Genomic DNA, 12,614 nt, shown 5'->3' on the forward strand with positions numbered 1-12,614 from the left:
CTCTGCTATGTCTTTATCAGCAGTGTGAAAACAGACTAATATACAAGGTAAAAGGAACCAGGAAATAAGAGAGACATAAAGGAAGTTATAGAAATAAAGGAGTATTTTTTGGTAAGAAAGCTTAAACAGAAATAATTTTATATGAGAAAGAATCTTGTATGGTAAATTTAGTCCTAGAATAAAATGATTGGTTGTTTAAGAAAGAGGGATGTTCAGGGCAAACCAGAAAGTCCAAGCATGTGATGAATGGTCTGTGTAAGTCCCAATAATAGTATTTAAAAAACCAAAAACTTTTATATGATCAAGTTGCCTATAATTAAAGGGTAATTATAATGGTATTTCCAGAGATTGGGTTTGGTGGGGAAAAAACCACTTATACACTAAAGAATTGGTTAGAACAATGAAGTTTTCTTAAGGGATTGATTTACTCTTAATAAATTATAAGAGATTCTAATTTTTTAAATCCGAAGTTCAACTTTTATTGCATCTCACCTTTTTTTGGTTTTCTCTCCCCCTTTTAAAGGACGTGAAATATGTAACACTCTTCTTCAACTCATTTTCAGCTCATGTAAGTTTTTTTCCTCAGGTTCTGTTTGTTGTGGTCTGATGCTAACAATGTTTTCTTAAAGGTCTAAAGGAAATGTTTTCTTTCAACATAATATTCTGTGCACTGCAGAAGGCCTTTTCTTTTGCCTTTTGGCAACTGGCCTAACAGATTTTACATTTTATCAAAATAAGTCCTATGCCATTATTATTAAGTTTTGGTTTGCTTAGAAAAAAATTGAGATGAAAATATTTTTTAATTAAAGTTATTACATCTGTGTATCTTTCTGTATGTGCTTTTAAAGTCCTTGTGACATTGAGTTACAGGGCTTTAAATCCTGGGTCTAAAAAGGAGACCAAGTCCTGCTAAATCTTAAACGCTGACAGCAATTAAAGCGTCATCTTCAGGTCTAGTAGAATATGCCAATCAAAATAAACTGCGTTCCTGAGACACAGGGCTGAAATTAAAGCTATTCAACTCCTTAAGTCCTAGGGACAATGATGAAAGAGATGGGATTGTGAGATTGTAATGGCCAATTTTGAAAGATAAAATAAGTTCAGTTTCTCTATAAATTAACCATTAATGTCAAAGGCACACTGATGAAAGATCAGTATATGGGCTCCTATGTCAGATTAACAAGGTTTTCTTGAAACATTAACCAGCTCCTTAATACAGTTTTATTTAATAAAGGTTATATTAAATAAATAAAGGTTATAAAAGGCTTATGGAAGTTACATCCTATAATCAAGATTAAAATTCTATAGATTATTTATAAAATTTTGTAAAAAAAATTTAATTGGCTTCATGCTGTTTTCATTAGGGCTTATTGTTCAGAAAAATAAGTCACCTCTCTCAAAGAATGAAAGGTTTTGCCTTTTATTGAAATCCTTGAGTTATCATTTTGGTTAAATGAATTACATATTTGACAATGATCTGTGATTTTATTTTGTGATATCAAGTGTTTTAAACCTTTGATATTTGACAAACATTCAAAAATCAAATAATAAATTATGTCTTTTTCTAACCTAATTAATTGTTAAGATATTAAATTCCCTAAAGTCCAAAAATGACATATTTGGTTTATTTGGTATAAAAATTATACAGGAAGCATTGTCAAATATGAAATGGTGTCTGGCTTTCTTTGGGCTGTATTTGTATAAATACGTTACTGGTATGTGTTCCAAAATTATAGGAAACTCCTATAATTCTGATATGACTTAGTGTATGTTATCCTACACTAAGTGTATAATAGTGTATAATTATTATGTTAAATTATTGTGTGTCACATAGGTAACAAATTTTCTTGTCCATAGTGTCTTTGACTATGGCTGCTCTAAAACTTTTTGGCATCCATGGACAACTGTTGTCTTGTTTTGGTCCTCTTTAGAAGGTGGTTTTATAATCAGCTATAAAACTCTAACAAGTGCTCTTGAGGGCAGGTTTCTGATAACTCTGGAGATTGTCACATCAGAATTGAGGAAAAACTTTTAGGACTCATGGAGAGCCGAAATGTTCATGAATATCAAGCAGAACAGGAATTAACTGCATAGGCTGAACTGGAAGAAGACAGAAGTAATCTTTTTGATGCTTTGCTTAAAACAGTGCTGATCCTTTGTTTTGTTTTTCAGAGTCAAGGAAACTTTTCTTTTGGGCTATTGACAGCTTCTAACAATAAGTATTGTTTCTGGGAACAAAATCTGGAATATATTTGTTTCTCTCTACCTGATTTCTCCAGAATATGAAAACTATTTGTGAGTATTCTTAACTTATGGCTATATAGTTATTTGCATAAGTGCAATTAGAGTCTGTTTTTATTTGTAACAGGACACAATTGGAGAAACTGGTTATTTTACCAAAGCTTTGGAATGGTGTGCTTTCTTTTAAGAATCAAACTTGAATTTTAGAGCCAATAAAAGCCCCTTGGGAAAACTGGCCTCATACTTTGTCTACACAGTCCCTGTACAGGGTTTCTGACCTGTGGTAGGTAAAGAATGTCACTTTCTGAGAGGCCCAGGAACCCTAAGTAATCTTGGGACCTCAAGAGGAGAGTAACTCCCCCAACTCATAGGTATTTGATGGTACAAATCCATGGTTGGGCTGGGCTTTTAAAAAGTCTTATCTGAAATTCTGTCTCTGGAACAAAGTTCCATCAAAGCCAATTTTAAAACCTATGTGAAAAATAATTATTCTTGCTGTACTTTATACAAATAATCTGGGCAAGTATGATAAAGCAAATTGGTCCTACCATGATTTGTCTTTAGTAAAAATGGGAAACTGGAGAGAGTAAAATTATGTTTCAAAAACACCAGAACACCTGTTGTTAGATTCTAGTCTTGCCTAATATTTTTCAATTTTTATTATTTTCTACAGTTTGGACTGAATTTTAATTTTTCCTGGCTACATGTCTCCAAAATAAAGTTTTCAAATTTTTCTTCTTTCTTTTCCTTTTTCTCCCTCACTTTTCCTAATTTGAAATCACTGAAAACTAACCTATGCTTTCTTAAAACCCTGCAAACTGAAGCTAGACAATTTAAACTTCAGAAGAATATAATAGCAACCTATTTATATACATAATCTACTTTCATACGTGCTTAACGTATGTATAGACTTCAGAGTAATGTGGTCTATATCGATTTTCCAAGATTGTTCTTTCGTTTGTTATTGTTTTTCTCCCTTCATCCCGCTATTTTCTCTTCATAGGATATGAGACTTCACAACCTGCTAAAATGAGCTTTCCTAATAACTCAGGATCTACCTGTCTAGGAATAAACCATCCTAACCATGAGAGATCAGATGAAACCTGAGACCAGAGATTCATTTTCTTCTAAAATGCTTTCTCCAAAAGACTTTAAAAAAGAAAAGGTGGGAAATGTGAAAGGAAAATAAATATTGGTGCCCCAAAATTACTAAGCTAAAGGGAAGAATCAAGCTGGGAACCGCTTAGGGCAAACCTGCCTCCCATTCTATTCAAAGTTATCCTTCTGCTCACTGAGATAAATACATATCTGATTTTCTCCTTTGGAAAGGCTAATACTCAAAAGAATGCAATCATTTCTCTCTCACCTACCTGTGACCTGGAAGCCCCCTCCCTGCTCAAGTTGTCCCACCTTTTTGGATGGAACCAATGTACATCTTACATATATTGATTGATGTCTCATGTCTCCCTAAAATATATAAAACCAAGCTGTGCCCCAACCACCTTGGGAACATGCTGTCAGGACCCTCTGAGGCTGTGTCATGGGCGCACATCCTAACCTTGGAAAAATAAACTTTCTAAGTTAAGTGAGACCTATCTCAGATATTTGGAGTTCATAGACATTCCAAACTTTCCCTCATCTTCCTGTCTTCTTCTGAGCCCTCCACACTCTTCCAACCTCTACCCATTACCCAGTTCCAACATTGCTTCTGCATTTTCAGGTATCTTTATAGCAATGCCCTACTCGTCAGTACTAATTTTGAGTATTAGTCCATTATATCAGACTGCTATAAAGAACTACCTGAGACTGGGTAATTTATAAAGAAAAGAGGTTTAATTGACTCATGATTCTGCAGGCTATACAGGAAGCATAATGATTTTTTCTCAGCTTCTGTGGGGGTGCCTCAGGAAACTTACAGTCATGGCAGAAGTCAAAGGGGAAGCAGGCATGTCTTACATGGCCAGAGTAGGAGGAGAAGAGAGGTGGGGAGGTGCTATATACTTCTAAATGACCAGATCTCATGGAAACTCACTCACTCAGTATTACAAGAACAGCACCAGGAGATGGTGCTATACCATTTACGAAGGACCACCTCCATGATCCAATCATGTCTCACCTGGCACCACCTCCAATATTGGGAATTACAATTTTGACATGAGATTTTGGTGGGAACACAGATCCACACCATATTATCTTTAGTACTGTTTATATTTTTTTAATTTTTATGAGTGTACAGTAGGTGTATTTATTTATGGAGTATAGGAGATATTTTGATACAGGCATACAGTGCATAATCATCACATCAGGGTTAGTAGGGTATTCATCACCTCAAGCATTTATCATTTCTTTGTGTTAGAAAGATTCCAGTTATACTCTTTTAGTTATTTTTAAGTGTACACTAAATTATTGCTGACTGTGGTCATGCTATTGTGCTATCCAATACTCTTATTCTATCTAACTATATTTTTTTAACCAATAAGCATACCTACCTTTCCCTCACCTCCATACTACGCTTCCCAGCCTCTGGTAACCATCATTCTACTCTCTATCTTCATGACTTCAACTGTTTTAATTTTTAGCACCCATAAATGAGTAGGAACATGCAAAGTTCGTCTTTCTGTGCCTGGCTGGCTTATTTCACTTAACATAAAGTCTTCCCTTTCCATATATGTTGTTGCAAATGACAGGATCTCATTCTTTTCCATGGCTGAGTAGTACTCCATTGTATTTATGTACCATATTTTCTTTATCCATTTGTCTGTTGGTGGAAACATAGGTGACTTCCAAATCTTGACTACTGTAAATAGTGCTGCAATAAACATGGATGCAGATATTTCTTTGACACTCATTTTTCTTTTAGGTATATGCCTGGCAATGGGACTGCAGAATCATATGCTAGTTCTATTTTTAGGTTTTTAGAAACCTCCATACTGCTCTCCATAGTGGTTGTACTAATTTACACTCCTACCAACAGTGTGCATAGGTTTCCTTTTCTCCACTTTCTTTCCAGCATTACTATTGCCTGTCTTTGGATAAGAGCTGCATCAACTAATGGGCAAAATAACCAGCTACCATCATAATGATAGAATCAAATTCACACATAACAATATTAACCTTAAATGTAAATGGGCTAAATGCCTCAATTAAAAGACACAGACTGGTAAATTGGATAAAGAGTCAAGACCCATCGGTGTGCTGTATTCAGGAAACCCATCTCATGTGCAAAGACACGCATGGGCTTAAAATAAAGGGATGGAGGAACATTTACCAAGCAAATGGAAAGCAACAAAAAAGCAGGGGTTGCAATCCTAGTCTCTGATACAACATATTTTAAACCAACAAAGATTGAAAAAGACAAAAAAGAATATTACATAATGGTAAAGGGATCAATGCAACATGAAGAGCTAACTATCCTAAATGTATATGCACCTGATACAGGAGCACCCAGATTCATAAAGCAAGTTCTTAGAGACCTAGAAAGAGACTTAGACTCCCACACAATAATAGTGGGAGACTTTAACACCCCACTGTCAGTATTAGACAGATCAATGAGACAGAAAATGAACAAGGGTATTCAGGACTTGAACTCAGCTCTGGACCAAGTGGACCTAATAGACATCTACAGAACTCTCCACCCTAAATCAACAGAATATGTATTATTCTCAGCACCATATCACACTTCTTCTAAAACACTCCTCAGCAAATGCAAAAGAACTGAAATCATAACAAACAGTCTCTCAGACCACAGTGCAATCAAATTAGAACTCAGGATTAAGAAACTCACTCAAAACCGCACAGCCACATGGAAACTGAACAACCTGCTCCTGAATGACTACTCGGTAAATAACAAAATTAAGACAGAAATAAATAAGTTCTTTGAAACCAATAAGAACAAAGACACAATGTACCAGAATCTCTGGGACACAGCCAAAGCAGTGTTTAGAGGGAAATTTATAGCACTAAATGCCCACAGGAGAAAGCAGGAAAGATCTCTAAAAATTTTTATAAATTAGCCAGGTGTGGTGACACACATCTGTAGTCCCAGCTACTTGGGAGGCTGAGGTGAGAGAATTGCTTGGGCCAGGAGGTTCAAGGCTACAGTGAGCTGTGATCATACCACTGCACTCCAGCCTGGGTGAGAGAGAAATGATTGCATTCTTTTGAGTATTAGCCTTTTCAAAGGAGAAAATCAGATATGTATTTATCTCAGTGAGCAGAAGGATAACTTTGAATAGAATGGGAGGCAGGTTTGCCCTAAGCAGTTTCTAGCTTATTTTTCCCTTTAGCTTAGTGAGAGTGAGATTCTGTTTTAAAATAAAATAAAAGGAAAGGAAATATTATTGAATCAGTATTTTGAAACTTGCCAACCAAAAATAGCCCTGGATCAGATAATTCACAGCCAAATTCTACCAGACATACAAAGAAGAGCTGGTACAAATCCTACTGAAACTATCCCCAAAAAATCAAGGAATACCAATCCTACTGAAACTATCCCAAAAAATAAAAATTCCTAACTCATTCTATGAAAAAAGTATCATCCTGGTATGAAAATCTGGCAAGGATACACACACACACACACACACACACACACACGGATGCCAGTATCCTTGATGAACACAGATGCAAAAAATCCTCAACAAAATACTAGCAAATTAAATACAGCAATACATCAAAAAGATAATTCACCACAATCAATCAAGTGGGCTTGATTCCTGGGATTCAGGGATGGTTCAACATATGTAATATAATTTGGATCTGTGTCCCCACCCAAATTTCATGTGGAATTGTAATCCCCAGTATTGGAGGTGGGGCCTGGTGGGAGGTGATTGGATTATGGGGGCATGTTTCTCATGAACAGTTTAGTACCATCCGTTTGGTGCTGTTCCCATGATAGTGAGTGAGTTCTGACAAGATCTGGTTGTTAAAAAGTGTGTGGCACCTTCTCCCTCCCTCTCTTCCTCCTGATCCGGCCATGTAGGATGTGCCTGCTTCTTTTTCACCTTCTGCCATGACTGTAAGTTTCCTGAGGCCTCCCCAGAAGCCATCATGCTTCCTGTACAGCCAGTGGAATCGTAAGCCAATTAAACCTCTTTTCTTTATAAAGTATCCAATCTCAGGTATGTCTTCATAGCAGTGCAAGAACAGACTAATACAATATGCAAATCAATAAATGTGGTTCACCACACAAACAGAATTAAAAACAATAACCATATGATTAACTTAATTGATACGAAAAGGCATTCAATAAAATCCAACACGCTTTCATGGCAAAAATCCTCAAGAAAGTAGGCATCAAAGGAACATACCTCAAAATAACAACAGTCATTTTCAACAAACCCACAATGAACATCATACTGAATGAACCAAAGTTGAAAACATTTCCCTCAAGAGCTAGAACAAGATAAGGATATCCACTCTTACCACTCCTATTCAATACAGTACTGGAAGTCCTAGCCAGAGCAATCAGGCAAAAGAAAGAAAGAAAAGGCACCCAAACAGTAAAAGAGGAAGTCAAATTATTTATGTTAATTGACAATATGATTCTACACCTAGAAAACCCTAAAAATTCCTACAAAAGAATCCTAGACCTGGCAGAAAACTTCAGTAAAGTTTCAGGGAACCAAATCAATGTACAAAAATCAGTAGCATTTATATATTCCAGAATATTCAAGCTGAGAACCAAATTAAGAACATAATCCCATTTACAACAGCCACACACACACACACATACACACACACACACACACACACACACACACGGTTAGGAATGCATCTAACCATGGAGGGGAAAGATGTCTACAAAGAGCACTACAAAACAGTGACGAAAGAAATCATAGATGACACAAACATAGGAAAACATTCCATGCTGTAAATGTCCATACTGCCCAAAGCAATTAACAGATTTAACACAATTCTTATCAAATTACCAACATTATTTTTTATGGAATTAGGAAAAACAATCTTAAAATTCATATAGAACCAAAAAAGAGCCATAATAACCAAGGTAATCCTAAACAAATAGAACAAAGATGGAGCCATCAATTACCCAACTTCAAACAGTACTGCAAGACTACAGTAACCAAAACAGCATGGTACTGCTGCAAAACTAGACACATAGACCCACGTAACAGAATGGAGAACCCAGAAACAGAGCCACTCATCTACAAAAACTGATCTTTAACAAAGGTGACAAAAATAAACAATGGAGAAAGGACACCCTGTTCAACAAATGTTGCTGGGAAAAATGGTTAGCCATGTGCAGAAGAATAAAACTGAACCCCTACCTCTCACCATATACAAAAATTAACTCAAAATGGATTAAAGGCTTAAATGTAAGACCTCAAACTGTTAAAATAGTACAAGAACCCCTAGGAAAAAACTCTTCTGGACATTGGCCTAGGGAAAGAATTTATGCTTAAGACCTCAAAAGCAAATGTAATAAAATTAAAAATTGAAATCTAATTAAACCAAATACTTTCTGCACAGCAAAAGAAACTATCAACAGAGTAACAAGACAGCCTATGAAATGGGAGAAGATATTTACAAACTATACATCTGACAAAGGACTAATATTCAGGATCTATAATTAACTTAAATCAACAAGAACAAACCCATTAAAAATTGGGCGTGGGATATGAACAGATACTTCTCAAGAAAAGATATGCAAGCAGCCAACAAGCATATGGAAAAATACTTGACAACACTAATAATCAGGGAAATGCAAATCAATACCACATGAGATACCATCTCACACCAATCACATAGCTATTGTTAAAAAGTCAAAAAATAACATGTTGGTGAGGATGCGGAGAAAAGGGAACACCTATACACTGTGGATGGAAATGTAAATTTGTGCACCCACTGTGAAGAGCAGTTGAGTTTCCTCAAATAACTAAAAATAGCACTACAGTTTGACCCAGGAATTCCATTGCCATGTATCTATCCAAAGGAAAAGAAATAGTTCTACTAAAACTATACTTGTATGTTCATGGCAGCAGTATTCACAATAGCAAAGTCATGGTGCCCACTAAAGGTGGCTTAGATAAAGAATATGAGATACTTAGACACCATGGAATACCATTCAGCCTTAAAAAGGAGTGAAATCATGTCATTTACAGCAACATGGAAGCAGCAGGAGGACATTATCCCAAGTGAATTAACACAGAAACAGAAAGTAAGATATCATATATTCTCAATTATAAGTGACAGCTAAACATTGCATGCATGTGGGCATAAGATGGGAACAATAACACTTGGGACCCCAAAATGGGGAGGGAGGGAAGAGAGCAAGAGTTGAAAAACTACTTACTGGGTACTATGTTCACTATTTGGGTGATGGGTTCAAAGAAGCCCAAACCTCAGCATTTCACAATATATCCACATAGCAAACCTGCACACATACCCCCTGAATCTAAAATTTGAAAAAAAAAAAAAAAAAAAAAAAAAAAAAACAGAGAAATCTGCACTTGTACTCCTCAAATATTAAAAATACAGGTTTAAAGAAATAAGTAAGTTTTAATCTAATCAAATATATCAAAATATTTTACTTTATAATTTTGGTTTACTGGATTTTGTTAATAAGCTCTTCCTTACTCTGAGATTATGCAAAAATTCTTCTGCATTTTCCTCAAAATTCTTTTAGTTTTGCTTTAGACGTTTAGATCTGTTATCAACCTGGTAACAATTTATCTTTGTGTATGATATAAACAAGAGATCTAAATATATATGTGCACATATATACATACATGCACACATATATATGTATGTAAATACACAGTACATGTAATTTTTCTCTATGGGTAACCAATTAATGCTTATCAGTTAGCCCATGCATTTTCTATTGATTTGTAATGCCACTGCTTCATGTATCAAATTTCCAGATATGTATGGGTCTCTTTCTGAACTCTCCATTCTGTTCCACTGGTAAGTCATCCATCACTGTGCCAATAGCACACTGCCTGAACTACTATAGTTTTATAGTAAGTCTTGATATCTGGTAGAGTGACCCTCCCTATCTTCTTCTCTTTCAGAATTGTCTATTCTTAGCTCTTTTCTTCCATTCAAATTTTGAAATAAGCTTGTTAAGTTCAGCAGTAAAAACCTGGTTGAGGTTATAATTTGAATTGCATTAGAATAGATGGATTTGAAGATGATTGACAGTTTTCTTCCTATCCTTGAACATGGTTTCATCTCTCCTTTCATTTAGGTATTCTCAAATGTCTTTCAATGAAATTTCATACTTTTTTCGTATTTGCACATCCTTTGTTAGATTTAATACTAGGTACTTTAGATTTTGTAATACTACTATTTATTCTACCTATATTTTCTGTTTAAGTCTTCACAACCCTATGAGTTAGATATTTTTGTGTTCATTTTCTAGCTAAGGAAACTAAGGACCAGAAAGATTAAGTAACACCACATTATCAATAGTAAGTGATGGGGACAGGATGCAAAACAAGTTCTATCTGACCCCAAATTCTGTGTTCTTAACCTCCAATCCATACCCTGTCTTGTGATGATTGTCTTTAATAACACCATTTTTAAATGAAAAAACTTAAGGGTATTCAAAGTCACAAAAAAAAAAAAAAAAACAATAGTAACTACCTATCTCCCTGGAGAAAATGTTAAGTACTTCAAACTTTATTCTCTATACAAATAACCTGGGACTTCCATTACACTGTATATCTTAATCCTGTAGGTCTGGGGTGGAGCCTGCAAATATTTAGGTATTCCCAAATGTGTTGCAATGAAATTTTATACTTTTTAAAATAATTGCACGTCTTTTGTTAGATTTAATACTGGATGCCTATAACTGTTTTTTAAATTGTTGTTCATTTATCTACATTGTGAGGTTGGGTATCCTCACAGCCCTATGAGTTAGATATCTTATGTCTATTTTGCAATGAAGGAATCTAAGGTATAAAGTAACTAACAACATATCATCAGCAGTAAGTGACCAGATAATACCAATTCTGCCGGTCCAAGGACCTCCCTTTCAGAACCACCACTGCTCTACAGTATTTCCTGGCGAGCAACCCTTTAATTCACATGATTAAAGGTGAGAACTCCACCAGATGGCAGCAGAAGCTCATCATTTTGTCTCAAATGCGTCCGTTTCCCTCTGGAGTGTTAGCTGTTGGTAAATGCCTGACTTGTTAAGTTATTGAGGGAAAGTGAATCAGAATCAGGGCCTTTCACTCCTGCTGCTGTGTGCAATCTTACCCACTACAGCGCCTCAGTGTTGAGAAGGGATTTTCAGCAGAAGCGTCCAGCTGGGACATGCCCACGAGCTTCTCCCAAAAACCTTATGGCAGGTGACTTATAAATGAGAATGAAAACTGTTTTTCATGGGTTGCTTTTTCATCATAGTGAGTTCAATTTAGGCACTTAACCAAGAAAAGGAGACATGATTTGAAATGTTTGGCAGGGGATTAGAAGAGGAAGTGAATCATTCACTGTGGGGAACAGGAAGCTATTCAGGCAGATAAACCTGAAACAGAGTCCACAGATTCTGGGAAAATCCAACAATAATGCTGGGGATCCACTTCATCCAAAGCCTAGGCCCACCCTGTCCCCAGGGGTGCCAGATTACCCCTCTTCCTCAGTGCTTTTGTGTTTCTTTTTAAAAACTGAATATATATACATATTTCTTTTTGAATTATGAAAAGGAATCCATCATCTCTTACTGCTCCCACCCTAAGCTTGGTAAAGTGAGGGACCCGTCACTAAGAAGGCTAATGAGTTCGTTATATTCTCTTGCCTTTTAGTTACTTAAAAGCAATAACTTGGGCATTGGGGAGGCCTCAGCATTGCCTTCAGTGAGCTCTGAGTAGGCTAAAGTATAAGCAGCCCCCAACTGTCAATAGTTTGACTTAAGATTTTTGAACTTTACGATGGTGTAGAACTGATATGCATTCAGTAGAAGCTGTAGTTGGAGTACCCATACAGCAATTCAATTCTGTTTTTCAATTTCACTACAATATTCAGTAAATTACATGAGATATTCAGCCCTTTATTATAAAACAGGCTTTGTGTTAGATGATTTGCCCAGCCATAGGCTAATGTAACTGTTTGAGCATATTTAAGGTAGACTAGGCTAAACTATGATGTTCAGCAGCTTTGGTGTATTAAGTGCATTTATGATTTACAATATTTTCTATATCCAGTAAGTTTATCAGAATATAATCCTATTGTAAGTCAAAGAGCAGCTGTACAGGATGGCATTTGGCAGTCCCTGGGCAGGTCTCTCTTCCTCCTCTCCCCTTACTGTGCCATAACCATCTCTCCCATTGACTCAGTCAGCACTGTCTGTGCTGCTGCACAGGGCTGTCTCCCAGAGTGTGCTAACATAGTCCAGTCTATCAGATTGCTTT

General features: G+C 36.1%; 1 long non-coding RNA gene across 1 annotated transcript; it reads left to right on the forward strand.

Annotated features, from left to right (window-relative positions):
- The first annotated feature begins 469 nt into the window (after window positions 1-469).
- On the forward strand, window positions 470-5,070 carry LOC135971125 (uncharacterized). The gene is made up of 3 exons (XR_010587204.2): window positions 470-568; window positions 2,173-2,295; window positions 3,245-5,070. It is a non-coding gene; the product is annotated as an uncharacterized lncRNA (long non-coding RNA).
- Window positions 5,071-12,614: the final 7,544 nt, after the last annotated feature.

Source organism: Macaca fascicularis, chromosome 6, assembly GCF_037993035.2.
Source record: "Macaca fascicularis isolate 582-1 chromosome 6, T2T-MFA8v1.1".
Lineage (NCBI taxonomy): Eukaryota > Metazoa > Chordata > Mammalia > Primates > Cercopithecidae > Macaca > Macaca fascicularis.